Below are 15,566 nucleotides of genomic sequence, written 5' to 3'. Positions count from 1 at the left end.
CTTGTTTTTTTCTGTTTCCTTAGTCATGGTATCTTAGCAGAGAAATAGAATGATAGCTAAGACAGATCCTAGGGTCTTTGGCCTATTCGATGAGGATTTATTTTGGTGGATTATAATATGATGACATTTGGAAACAGTGATGAGAGGTAGGAGCTGGAGTATGGTGGGGAAAGACCATGAGGAGCAGAGATTAGAAAGATAAATCTCATAATAACCCCTTCCTCTCTCTGTCTTCCAGCTACCATGATGCAAGCTGATTTTGTATTCTACCACATGCTCCCTACCATGATATTCAGCATCACCACAGTCCCAAAACAATAAATCTAGACAATCATTGGCTGAAACCTTCAGTCGAAATGACTGGTTAAGGTGTTCATCTTGAGTATTTGTTACAGACACAAAAAGTCTGGTGAGCTCAGGGCTACAGTGGAAAGTGTTATCTGACTTTTGATTTCTCTCAAGTTCCTGGGTATGAGTTATACCAAATTCAAAAGAAATGGTCCTAGCAACCTAAGGATATTGTCTCTATTCTGTCTCTGATAGCAGCAAGGAGAGGATACTCAGGGTGACAAACAGGGGACTTAAAAATCAAAGAAACTTGTATTTAGAATGTACAAGAAACAGGGTTCTTGCTTATATTTGTCACAAATAGCATTCTTCATCTTTTTTTACTTTCAAAAATTATCTAGTAATTTCTCACTAATAGGTCGTCAATATAACACATTTGCTGATCAGAATTTGGGATTACTATTTCTTTGAAAACGATTTCCATCAGAATACATATCACATGGTTGACTTGACAGTGGCATAATAAAGCTGCAGCAGCTAGCCCCACTTCTCGGGGACAGTTGTGCAAGCGCATCAGAAAATTTTAACTGTAAGCAATCAATAGAGAACGATTTGATTAAGACAACACAGCACTACAGCTGTATTCTCAAATGCCTTTGAGATAGCTCTGTCGTACGTTATAGTGATAATCAGCATCGCCACACTTTATCCTGAGTTAAGAGGAATAGTAACTGAGAAGAGATCAGGTAAGGCTTCATTCCTGGTGCAGAGATACTTTTAATGTATATGAACTCACAAAATGCCTTGATCTTTGTGCTATCTTTTTGTATTTAGATACCAAGAGTCACTTGTCCTACTGTGACCTCTAAGGGTTTATCATTTGTGTAAGATTTCCTCATGGAAACACATATAAGTGCAGTGAAGTCTGGGGTATCATGCTTTTTTTCAGGAGTTTCTAGGGTTTTAAGTGGGAATCCCAACTGCTAGAAAACTGCACTTTGACTACATCTTTTCAAGAACTGTATGTGTGCTCTCTTGAAGGTAATCTACTTGAAGGCAGAGGTTGTTCTAGAAGACTAAGGATATTTTGGGGGGCATCTGAAAGGAGATATGAATAAATGCTATGTGTGGGGGCTCTAGCCATTTCTCCTGTGACAGTGACTGAGATATTTAAGAGCATTTGGGGAATGGAGAGACAATATTTAAGTGAGGAAGATAAAGATGGACAAGTAGAACAGCTACCTCATGGGTTTGCACTATGGATAAGCAGTTAACATGCAAAGTTGAGGGAAGGGGTAATTGAGGAAGCATAAGGAATGGCAAAGTAGAAATTATAGCTACAAATCCTGGCAACTGAGACCACATCTGAGTATAATATAAAGCTAGGAGTGTGGCAGAGACAGAAGAACCACATACTCTTGAGCTCAAGTTATCAAAGACTGGAGAAAAGGTGAAAAATGTTGAATACTCACTCTTATTATGAAAGTAAAATAAATATTTACTGTTAGAAATACTAAATAGGGGGGATAGTTGTTACATTTGGGCATTTTAGAGCACACTTCAGGGGAACTATGAATAAGAGAGAGAAAGGTTAACCTAGAGAGAAAAAGAAACGAGAACAGTCATGACGCTGTTGCATGGCTATACCTAGGCCATGTACTGAAAATCAGTGCTATGCAGACAGACAGACTGCTGACTTACCTAAAAATGCAATACAAATCAGTAGCCCTCCTGCATACAAATGATAAAGAAGCTAAGAAAACGATCAGAGAAACAACAATCTTCACGATAGCCACAAGTAACATAAAATATCTAGAAAATATTCACTTCTAACCAAAGAAGTGAAAGAACAGTTTGATAAGAACTTTAACTCTCTGAAGAAAGAAACTGAAGAAGATAATCAGAAAATAGAAAGATCTCCCTTGCTCTTGGATAGGTAGGATCAACATAATAAAAATGACAGTCACACCAAAGCAATCTATAGATTCAATGCAATTCCCATCAAAATTCCAACACAATTCTTCACAGACCTTGAAAGAACAATACTCAACTTCATATGGCAAAGCAAAAAGCCCAGGATAACAAAAACAATCCTGTACAACAAAGGAACCTCCAGAGGCATCATCATCCCTGATATCTATTATAGAGCTACAGTAATGAAAACTGCTTGGTATTAGCATAAAAACAGAGAAACAGAGAGGTTGACCAATGGGGTTGAATTGAAGACCCAGATATTAATTCACACACCTATGAACATCTGATTTTTATTTTATTTTATTTTATTTTATTGATTTTAGAGACAGGGTTTCTCCGTAGCTTTTGGTTCCTGTCCTGGAACTAGCTCTTGTAGACCAGGCTGGCCTCGAACCCACAGAGATCCGCCTGCCTCTGCCTCCCAAGTGCTGGGATTAAAGGCGTGCGCCACCACCACCCGGCTGAACACCTGATTTTTTACAAAGAAGCTAAAATTATACAATAGAAAAAGAAAACTTCTTCAACAAATGGTACTGGCATAACTGGATAGCAACTTGTAGAAGATTGCAAAAAGATCCATATAGATCCCCATGCACAAAACTCAAATTTAAATGGATTGAAGACTTCAATATAAATCTGACCACACTGAACCTGATAGAAGAGAAAATAGGAAGTAACCTTTAATGAATAGGCACAGATGACCACTTTCTAAATATATTACCAGTAGCACAGACACTGAGAGCAGCAATAAGTAAATGGGACCTCCTGAAACTGAGAAGCTTCTGTAAAGCAAACGACACAGTCAATAAGACAAAAAAGGAGCCGACTGAATGGCAAAAGATTTTCACCAGCCCCACATCAGACAGAGGACTGATCTCCCAAATATATAAAGAACTCAAGAAATTAGACATCAAAATTCAAAATAATCCAATTAAAAATGGGGTACAGAAATAAACAGAGAATTATCAACAGAAGAATCTCAAATGTCTGAAAGACACTTAAGGAAATGTTTAACATCCTTGGTTGTTAGGGAAATGCAAATCAAAACAACTTTGAGATACCATCTTATACCTGTAAGAATGGCTAAGATCAAAAACACCAATGAGAGAATGCAGAGTAAAAGGAACACGCCTCCATTGCTGGTGGAAATGCAAACTTGTACAACCACTCTGAAAATCAGTATGGAGGTTTCTCAGAAAATTAAGAATCAACCTACCTAAGGACCCAGCAATACCACTCTTGGGCATATACTAAAAGAATGCTCAAGCATGCTACAAGGACATTTGTTGAACTATGTTCAGAGCAGCATTATTTGTAATGGTCAGAACCTGAAAACAACCTTGATGCCCCTCAACTGAGGAATGGATAAAGAAAACATGGTACATTTACACAATGGAGTGCTACTCAGCGGCCAAAAAAGCAATGACATCTTGAAATTTGCATGTAAATAGATGGAACTAGAAAGGCACATCCTGAATGAGGTAATCCAGACCCAGAAATATGAACATGGTATGTCCTCACTCATAAGTGGATACTAGTTGTAAAGAAAGGATAATGAGCCTATAGTCCGTGACCCCAGAGAATCTAAGTAACAAGGAGAACTCTCAGAGAAACATAGATCCCCCTAAGAAGGGGAAATAGGCAAGATCTCCAAAGAAAATTGGGAGCATGGGGGTGGTGGAAGAAGGGAGAGTGGAAGGGGAAGAAGAGGAGAAATGTGGGAAGGACAGAGACAGAGAGCAAGGAAAGCAATATCTTGATTGAGGGAGCCTTTATGGGGCTAGCAAAAGACCTGGCACTAGAGAAATTTCCAGTAATCCACAAGGATGACCCCAACTGAGACCCTAAGCAATAGTGGAGAGGGTACCTGAACTGGCCTTGCCCTGTAGTCAGATTGATGACTATCTTAAATGTCACCAAAGAACCTCCATCCAGCAACTGATGGAAGCAGAGGCAGAAATCCACAATGGAGCACTGTATTGAGCTCCCAAAGTCCAGTCTAAGAATGGAAGGAATGAGAATATAGGCACAGAGGTCAAGGCTGTGGTGGGAATATCACTGAAACAGCTTACCTAAGCTAATGGAAGCTCACCGACTCCAGCTGGACAGAGAATGAACCAGCTGAGGACCAAACTATGCCCTCTGAATGTGTCCTCTGACAGTTGTATAGCTTGGGCAGATTGCTGGGCCATGGAATTTATCCCTACTGCTTGTACTGACTTTTTGGAGCTCATCCTCTTTGGAGGCATATCTTGCCTAACCAATATATAGTAAGGAGGACCTTGGTCCTTCTTCAAAGCAATGTACCTTATCCTCTCTGGGGAGTGGATGGGGACTGGGGTGGGGAGGGAGGAGGAGAAAGTGGGAAAAGTGGAAGGAAAGAAAACTGGGATTGGTATATGAAATGAAAGAAGATAGTTTTTTTTAAAAAAAAAATAATAACTTGCAACAAGAGTAACAAAATCAGTCTGCACTTAAATGGTTTTGTGAGATCTTCAGTATCAAGTGAATATGTGTGGGTTGGGAAGATGGATCAGTGAATAAAATTTTTGCCTCACTACTGTGAGAACTAGAGTCTGGGTCCTCATAAAATTCTGGCATGAAAGTGGCAGCTTGTAATCTTATTCATTTAGAAGACAGAAACTGGGGATTCCTGGGGCAAGCTGGTGAACTAGATGAACTGAAAGTGAGAAACTTCAGATACAGCAAGATATCCTGCCTCAACAATTACAGTGGACAACAATCGAGGATTAACACTCAATATCAATTTTATATAAATAGTGAAAATGGTAATCGAGACTTGCTGTTCTTTACTTAATCCTTGGCAAAAAGGAACTGTTATGAGCATTTGCTTGGGTGGATTTCCTGACTTTATGTACTTCGAAGGAAACATTTGGAAAAAACTTGGGGTCAGTTAACAGTGGTTAACCTGGTGTTAACCCCTGTGTGCATGCATTTCAATGATGCTCATTGCATTTGCTTCTTCATTGATTTCTACCGGTTTCAAGCCTTTGGAAACCACTATCTTGCCCCACTTTTCTACCTTTGCTCACCCAATTATAGACCTTCTTATAATGTACAGTGTTCTACCAGAACCTATTCAAAAAAATGCAGACTGAGTCCATGATGAAGACAAACCTTACTGCATGCATTTCTCTGCAGTCCACCATAGTGTGGTCTTGGGACTGTTTTGTTTAGAGTGGAATATTCTATTGTCCTCAAAGGGGATTCATCCAGCTACTCATCGAAGCTCATGCAGAGAACTACAGTCAAACATTAGGCCAAGCTTGTAGAAACATTGAAGGAGCCAGAAGAGTTGAGAATACCACCTTTTGATTATGTTGATCCCTTCTTAAAGAACTCTGTATCAGATTTAAAACCTTTCTCTTCACCATGGGTAAAATTGTAAACGGACAAAATCAGCAAAGGAATTTTCATCTCTACGCTTCTAAATATACAAAGAGTTCACCAAAAAAATAAACACACATAGTATAGGGCGATAGGACCTCCCTGGCTAAGTAAAAGACATGGAAGAAGCAATTCACAAATGAGGAATTAAAAGGACTAACATATAGTTTTAAAGGGTCCTGACTCTCAGTCTCTGTAACAAAAATGGAAAAGGACACAAGTGCAAAAAAACAAGACAATTTTTCATCTACCCAATAAAAACACATTAAATGCTAAAGGAAAGGAAAAGAAAAAGAAATAGCATTTGAAGAAGTTTGGCTTGACTATTTTCCCCTGCGTTTCTCTAGGGAGTATCAATTAGTACAACAGCTAGGCAATGTGTATGAGGAGCCTCTTAGCAGCTCCAATTTAACCCATTAACACTTCTCTTTAAGATACAAATAAAAAAAGATGCCCTGAGTAACATAAAAAATTCCATGCCAAAATACCCACATTTCTTTAAAATCATATTATGATATCCATAAACTTAAGATATTATTGTATAAAGGATTTAAGACATATATGAAGAGTGTTTTAAAACATTGTATTTTGTTGGTTTTTGAATTCAAAATAAATAATTCACAACAAGAATTTCATGAAGAAATGCATATAATTTAGAAAGGATCAGAATTATTGAGACAATAAAATAGGAAGCAGTGGAGGAAGTGTTTCACCACATTTACCAGAGGAGAAAGACAGCAATACAGAAAGCCTGAAGCCCTTGGTCTACCTGAGCTTCCTTGGGCTGAGGGGATGCTCAGAATCCCCTACCTTGCAACAACCTAAGAGTGTTTGATACTTTTAATAACCCCTAAAAGGTCACTAGCCCTCACCTAAGTCCTTTTCCTATATCTTTTTGGAACCAGCCAACAGGTAAAATATGGCACATCTCCAGGGTTCTCTGTATCTCATCCTTCCCTGTAATTATCCATGAGTCTCTGTAGAGTTCATTCTGAAACTACCTGATAAATGCAGAGTCATGAACGATTGTCTATGCTTTTAAGTTCTGATTTGTTTTCCAGGTTTTATATAGGCAGTCTCCAATGGTATAACAACAAAAGGGAAACTTCATTTAAGGCAAAATGTGGCTACATGACAAATCACTTAAAAGCCCAAAAGATTAAGGCTTCTACAGTTTGGCCTGAGTGTTGAGAGTATCTATTTGTCCCATCACAAGTGACTCTAGACCTGATGATCCTTTCTGATATGAGCACCGAGGTCATCCTTGAAGTCCCTTCTGGGTCAGAAGCAGAGAAGCAAGATTAGATTGGAGGAGTCTACAGTCTTATCGGATGAAAACAAGTCATGGCCAAAGCAGATGCATAATAAATTATAGATGGTGGAGTTGTATATTCTCCAAAGTAAAATTTAGAGAGAAGGAATTCTCTGCATTTAGTCTCCCAACTCTTCTCAAGAACTGTTACCTCGATGAGACCAGGAGCCTTTGCTATCTGGTTTACCTTTGTAGTATTCAGCTTCTGGCATATAGTGAATGGTCAAAACGTAGGTGTTGAATCAACAAATAAATTCAAAGGCTGAAGCTAGAAACCAAAGAAGGCCTTGAAGTTTCTCTAGCCCCAGCCCAATAGTCAACCCATTTTTTTTTTTTTTTGGAAGGCATATCTACAATTCTCCTCTTCTAGCACTTTCTACTCACCATCTCACCCATCCTCCATCTCTTTTCTCTGGAGAAATTCAACAGTCTCCTGCCAGCCTCGCCCCCCCCCCATGTCTTACCCCATTTGAATGCATTTTCTACCAATCAGCAAGATTGATGATCTTAGAGCCCAATCAGACCACTTCATTCTGCTGCTTAACTTCAAAGGTTTCCAACTGTTTCAGCTCCTTATTGTGGTCCTCAATCACCCGCTTGAACTGCCACTTCCTATTTCCTCCCAATTCTCCACTCATGCCACCACCCTTCCTCCCATTCGTCATGAAGCGATCACATTTTTCTGCTTCCTGGTGGCCCAGTTTCTTCAATATTCAAGCTCATTCTCTGGGACAATTTCAATGCTGCTCTGCCGGCACGAAATTCGCTTGCTTTCTTTTCCTCAGGTTTCAGCTTAAGCAGACTGTCTTCAATGACAACTCCTGCTAGCTATTGGAAGATCTACGTGCTTTTGTTAAGATGGTTCAGTTTCCTTTGCCTTGTATATGACTTCCAATAATTTTGAGCTAGATATATGCATATCTTCAAATATTTATTACATTTAATCAAGTGTTTGTGGATGGGGGAATTGTGTGCCATGGCACACGCGTGAAAGTCAAAGCAACACTTGCCAAAACAAATTCCTCCTTACACCGTATAGGTCCAAGAGGATCAAACTAGGTCAGTGTGAAGATGCTTTGGTACCCAGTGAGAAGAGCAGCTGACATTTCTTTCCCATTGGGTCTGAACAGAACCCATCTACATGTAGGGTAGGACCATCCATTCAGCGAACACAGATGGCAGAGGACATGCTCCAGGACTGTGTGCTGAACATGTGGGAAAAGCAATTATGAAGGGATTTAAGTCGATGCAGAGATGGAGAGGTTAAGTCTCAGTCCCTTCTGTGGCGTATTAAGTGGTAAAATGAAAAAGCTTTGGAACAGCAAACTAAACTCATCTGGCAAATTGTTTTTGGAAAGAGATGGGCTTGTGCATTTGGACTCCTGTCAGCTGTGTAAACATCCCATTATCTAGCTAGTTACCTCCAAGGTTCTATAAACCCTATGCAGGCTCGCCATACCTACCCACAGACCCAGCACAGCCTGGAAAGTGACACCCTTCTGGGTGGCCTTGAGCTTTGATACCTACACGTTGGAGCACTACATCGGAGTGGTTTATTTCATGGTCCCGGTAACCCTTTTGATAACACTTCAGCCAGAAAAGCAGAGAGTCCTGAAAGAATGAACTGTTGGTTGATATCCCCGAATGAAATGGCAGGATTCAAAAAAGATGGCCTGCTGGCTGAATACTCATTTTGTTTTCTTTTTAGGTCCCCCAATTATGTTAATTTGGAAACTGTATCTATTAATTGCCCAATTAGACATCTGGTAATCACTCTCTACAGAAATACCCCCCAAATCATAGTGGCAAGGGCTGGGCTCACTATTTTATTGTATCGCAAATAAAAAAATCTAATTTGGTTTTAATAAAAACTAATTCCAGCTAATTTAATACCAATTGATCATTAACGGGGTGCACTTTGTGGTTTATCAAGTATATAAGAAGGGTGTATAATTAACTAGAAATGGTGGCCACAAGGTTATAATTAAATCCTTGGTAACTTTTAACTTTCAGCAAATGTTTTACCACTTAATTAACATCTCAGAAGATGATTTATAATATGATTTATTAAATGCCTATTGCACGGAGAGCTGGGACAGCTAATGAGACTGGTGATGGAGTCTCCTATTTACAGAGAGTCTCTTCTTTCAAGCTGAGTAAACATCTTGTTGCAGAGTAAATAAGACATACATCCATGCTTCCATCAGAAACTAATGATCAATTATGGGCCTGGTGACTGGAATTTTTTTTTAACATTTTGGTTATAGTATTGCATCACATTTCTTTTCATTTTCATTCTTAGTCAGGCAAGGAAGAGTTGGCTGTTTGTGTTGGAGTCTGTGTTCACTTCCTTTCCTGAATTCCAGATGCTACCTCCACGAGGGGGTAAGAGGAAGTGGGGAAGGACCAGGCCCATCTCTGGTTTGTTGATTTCCGAGGTCTTTGTGCACCACCAGCATCTAGGAGATGATTGGCTGCCACAGCTATCAGTCCAGTTATAGGCCACAGGGTCTATGGCATCTTGAGTATAGAAACCACATCATTTTGTATTCAAAAATCCCTTCTTCTGAAATGTCTTCAATGATTAAGACAATCTAATTGTTTGAAAGTTGGGATTCAATTTTTAAAAGGTATTCTATGAGGTAAAACAGGGAGCAGTTCCTGGATAAATGCTACCATACTCTGTCCTTGTTTGCATTAGCACAGTTGTGATTTTCCATTGATTTGTTGCCTGTCTCCCTGTTCAGATCAGAAGGCCAGAGGGGATCTCTTTTTGCTCATCATTGCATTTCTGGCATATTGTAGAAAGTTGAACACAATGTGGATCTTCAGTGAGTGTTTCCTTAGCTAGTGAATGGATTGATGGAAGTCATTTATTGCTGTTATTTATTCAAAGACACCGCATATTTGGCTTCGCAAATTTATATTCTTAAAAATAAGAAATGTTAGTCTAGGTCCTCAGCATGCATTCAACTCCTACCAAACTTCCACTGAAAAGAAGAGAAAAGAAAAACAGACCAACTCACATCATGGCTTGTTGAGAAAATATAGTCATTCGTTCTCTGTGTCTTCTGCACGCAAGCCTGCCTTGGTCTCCCTCCCACCTTCATCAGAGCTCCACTAACTGCACTGAGCAGCTCCCAGGATTCTGGGCAGCCTTGGTGTTCACTACATGGACATCAGAGCTCACTGAGGTAATGCTTTCTCACAAGTTCTTCAATGCTCTTGCAAGCCAAGCCTAGGACCGCAAGGCCACCTGACCTGCATCTAACGCTATGAAAGTCTTGCTGAACAAACGCTTCCCACTCCAAGCGTCTTTGGAGGTCTGAGCTAAGCACCATTTCAACGTGATACTTCTTGCTTTCCCTGAGGTTTCTTCCAGGAAGGTGAGCTATATTAAACTTGCTGCTGTAATGTTTGGGCTTATTGATTAAAAAGAAAACAACTTGGCACTAAACATCCAAAATGCTGTTTAAAACATCAAAAGGGGGAGAGAGAGACAAGAAGGGAAAAATATGTACCCAACTCTAGCATTGAACACTGTCCATCAGAAAAGGCATTTCTAAGGGTTTGAGCTTCAGAATGTCTCAGATCAGTGGCTCTTTCCCTGATGGTTCACTTAAACGGTGGTGGCAGCTTCAGGCTGCAAGCAACACCAAAAGGCAGGGATGCTAGATTATTGTTTTATATCACAGGTCAGGTCTTGACTGACATGCTGAGAGTAGAAAAGACACTTAGGTGAGACTGTCTTCAAGTACAAGTTCCCCATGTGTTATTAGTTCTGGCAAACTCTAAACTTTGACAGCCAGATTCATTACATGGATCTTGAGGTCTGGAGTGTTACCACAAATTCAAAGGTGCTCTTCACACTGCAGGCTTTTAAAGGTTAGAGGATCAAGTTTGCTCATTGATTAGATTTAGCTCTACTGGGCAGAGTGTGGGAAGCCTTAGGGTGGGATATTGAACCCAGTATAAGGTACACATAGTCATCTTCAACTTGGCCCCATTTAACTACCACAAAAGGAAACTTGAACTACAGTACAACCCATTTATAATCTTTCCCTTCCTCACAGCTCTCCCCCTATCTACCCATTCAGCCACATTCCTCTCCATCCCTAAAAATATATTTATTTTAGATACTATGCTAGGCCTCAGGGCTTCATGAGAATACTAGAATAAAGCCACATCAAAAAAATGTTGTGTTTTGTCTCACCTTCCCAAGGGACTACACCCAATTTTGAAAACCCCCAAATCAGCACAATGTTAATATGTTTCCTGATTGGTCAGCAGCATTTATCATTCAGACAAATCATTATTGATTTTCGATGGATATACTATTGCTGGGCAGCCTATATCTATGCTCATAAATCTACATCTATATACATATATATAGCTAATGCTCTCTCTCTATATATATATATTATATATATATGTTATATTATATATATTATAGTCACACACATATCTTATTAGATGGGGACAGCGATAGTTTCTATTTTATTTCATACATAAAGAAAACACTGGCTAAGAGATGGGAGAGCCTTGTTCAAAGTCACCTGGTTACATGACAATGGGTTTGCTACTGAGGTATGGCAGTTTTTCACCAGAGCTCCCATACTTTGGCACATGCTCTGCCAAAAACAGAGTGATACAGCAACAAATGTGGAGGAAAAGTCAGAGACAGGGTAAGTAAGGCAGTCATTTCTCAACCACATAGATGGTCAGGCTATCCTGCCTGCTTTTCTTTAAAGACCATTGCTTCCAGTAACTCCCATCCAGGGTACCTTGGAACTGCTTGAATCTTTGAGGAAAAAGTTGAATTCTTTAAGGGGAAAATATGTGTGTTATGATATGAATTTTTTTAATTACATGTAAAGCTTTTAGGTTCAAAATAATATTCTGAATTGCATAGCCATGACGGTATGGTTACACATGATGTCTTTTTCATCACTTCGGATGCTTTCTATTCAGGCTTATGCACAGATCAATTCGCACCCTGGTTCTGGCATGCAAAGTAGCCCTAGTGAGGCCATTATTTCCTGTGCTAAATATCTTACCCAGAGTTCAGCAAACCTGTGAGTGCAGATGGCATGTAAAGCAGTTCTGCAATCACTTGCAATTGTTTATTGGTTCCGACCACAACCTTGAAATCCATGTTTCAAAGATTACAAATGACCCTTTGCCCATGAAAACTAATGTCCTCTTCTCAGCCTTCATTTCCTCTGGGACTCGTTGAAGTGTTTGCTATCACTCAGTCATCGTCACTCTCTCCAGTGGAGCTCTGTATTGCCTGAGATGCCATGCCTTCAGATCCTGGAAACTTCTTAACTGTGCCATGTATTTACCGTTTACTATGCATCTTACAGAGATCACCGCATTCTGTGACCTTAAAGATGAACTTTCCTATTGATATCCCCAGTGAAAACTGTGCCAAGCCTATGCTGGCATTCTAATGAGAAAACAACAATTTTTGTCATTCTCCTACAGATTTTGATCATGCATTTGAGAATCCCTATTTTAAGATCATCAGCTGCAGAGCCAGTGTCCAAAGCTCATTTTGAAATAGTTCTGCATAGCAAAGGGACAGAAACTCTGTTTCTCAAAGTGGATGCACAATTTCAGTTCCAATGATCAGACTTTTGTACCTGTGATTTATCTGGCCTTGACTTTTTGAGCATGGCAAACTATATTTCAATATGCACCAGTGTTGGAAACTGAGAAATATGACAGACAGTAAGTGAGAAATGGATAGAAAATGTGAGCCCCCTTAACTTAGCAAAAGCTGCTATATTCTAAGTCAGGCAAAATTTTTGCTCTGATTAGAAAAGGACTTCCACAACAAAACACCTCCTCTCTCTCTTTCTCCCTCTATCCCCCCCCCCATAACTGTACAAGAGAGTCATAAACTAAAATGTCCTGTTAGAACTACATACCTGTCAATTTTTTCAGGAAGACATATTTTCTGCTGAAAGACTCTTAAAGGAAGAGGGGTATAGTATGGGAGAGACGAGAGGACTAGAGTAGGAGAGGTTAATCAAAACACAGGCTACATGAAAAGGTCACATGGAAGCCAACTATCTCATAACCCAGTTAGAAACACGAAAGAGACTGAAGGCAGGTAGTCAACTTAGCTAGATAGCGACAGAGATAGAAGCAATGGGGCACTAACAGACTTACCAGTGTCCGGTGTGGGATACCTCCATAGTAATTGGTCAGAGACAGCCCAGAGGCCTCCCCTCCAAATTTTCTAATTCTTGTTATTCCTCTTGGTTGACTTCCAGAACTAGTTAATAAGACTCTATTGTTGAAGAAACCACTCATCTTAGCTGCAAGATATAAAAGAATCCCACCAGAATTGAGCTGAAGCTTCTTCCCTATGGGTTAGTGTTCACAGTGCTGCATCACGTAGGCTGATGGACTGCTATGCAGGCTGGTGGAAATAAGGCCCTTGTTTTATTTACTTTCCTCTTGCTCTGATAAAACACCATGACTAAAATCAACTTATAAAAGAAGAGTTGAATTAACATTAGGTTTCAGAGGCATAGTAGTCCATCACAATGATGGTGAGCAGTGGACATGTCAATCGAAGTAGGAAATGAAGAGCTTATATACTCAAGTACAAAGGAGAGAGAGAGAGAGAGAGAGAGAGAGAGAGAGAGAGAGAGAGAGAGAACTGGTAGAGACTTGAGGCTTTAAATTCCTAACACCTAACCCAAGCAACATAGCTTTGAATCAAAGCTCTCTCCATGGTAACATCAGCTGGAGACCAAGGGTGCAAATGTCTGAGCCTACTGGGGACATTTCTCATTTAGACTATGACAAGCATAAACAATTTTATACAGCAACAAGTTTATGAACTACAATATTCACGAGCCAGTTGAGATTTTCCCATTGGTGCAATAATGGTATGACTATTACAGGGTAAACCACTGTGTCCTGCTTAGATTTAAGGACCACTCCATCAGAGGGTATCCGTGCTTACCTAGTATTGTAAACTCAGTCAAAAACCCATGATGGGGAAGGTCTTAGGCCCAAGTGAAGAAACTATTACTGCTGCTGAGCTGAATTGACAAATCCAACAAATTTCTAAATAACGCTGTTTATAGCCACAAAGACTTCTCTATTTGCAGAAATATCTATTTGCAAAGAACAGAGGTGAGTCAGGGTCCCATAATTGAACAACATGCTGGGAATGACGTATGGTTTAAGGCTTAGCCCCAAAAAGACATTTATGCAACTCCTTTTAGAGTCAAGGAGCATTGGAGAAAGAGTTGAAAGAATATAAGGGCTGGAAGATAAGAATAAGAGCTCAAAATTCCCTTTTCAGAGTATGACATGGCCATGGCAATTATGAACTCAGAGGAGTTGTATCTGCTAGCACTGGGCATAAACAAGTCAGCCTACACAAGGTTAGCTAAGGATGGGGAAGGGACTAACAGGGCGTACTCACACTCAGTGGTGAACAGTTAGCTGCTAAAAGATTACTTGGAAAAGAGGAGGGCCAGTGTCCAGTGTGTACCCATTGGTGAACCTATCAGGGTGTAATAATAGTTCTCAAACCATGGTCACACAGATGGTCTGAGTTAAATTTTGTGGAACACAAAACAAAACAAATAAACTTGGAAAAGAGATCTTTAAAGATGCTAGAGACTGACTTGGGTAGGAGGAAAATTAGAGAGCTTCTGGGAGAGTAAACATAATTCCCAGTAGCCAGAAAACATGACGAAGTGGGACAATTGGTAATATTTTGTTAATTGAAAAAAAAATGCCTTGGCAAAGTACATACATGTATGCTGTCATGCAAATATGCACCCCCCCACACACACATACTTTCTCTGTCATTCACAAATATACATATGCACAGACAATTTTCAGATTGATTTGTCACAACCAAGATATCAACTCTGAATTTATTAAACTAATACAAAATGCAAAATACTATTAGAAATATTTGTTCTGATCATTGAACCATTTGTGACTATTTCCTCAACTGATATAATGGTTAGATCCTATTTAGGAGTTTGATGTTGGTAAAAGTGAATGGGTTTCAAGTATAAATTTGACCTGGAAGCATAATACTCACAGTATTATAAAGGAAGTGAACCAGGGTAAATAACAGGGTTAATTTTGTAAGACAAGAATGCTCAAAATACCTAAAAGTTGATATGTTATCCTGTCAAAAGGAGCACCAAGTATAAGACCACAGACTCTAACATAAGAGTGTTCCAAGGAAGAGCCAGCAAGTGATAAGGAAAAAATACAACACAAAGAAGAAAACATCTCCAGGCTATAGAAAGAAGTAAATAAAATGCATTTCCCCCTTAGAAAGATATACTTGAATGATGTAGAATATTATTTTAAGATGTGTTGCATTTGTTTAATGATGCAAAGATGTGTTGTATTCTTTTATGTTGCATTTGTTTAACTCTGTGAAGCTGTGTTACTTTGCCTGTCTAAAACACCTGATTGGTCTAATAAAGAGCTTAATCACCAATAGCAAGGCAGGAGAAAAGATAGATGGGGCTAGTAGGTAGAAAGAATAAAAAGAAAGAAAAATTTGAAGAGGGGATCAAGGAGTGAGAAT

Source organism: Chionomys nivalis, chromosome 21, assembly GCF_950005125.1.
Source record: "Chionomys nivalis chromosome 21, mChiNiv1.1, whole genome shotgun sequence".
Taxonomy (NCBI): Eukaryota; Metazoa; Chordata; class Mammalia; order Rodentia; family Cricetidae; genus Chionomys; species Chionomys nivalis.
Note: the sequence above shows the minus strand (reverse complement) of the source record.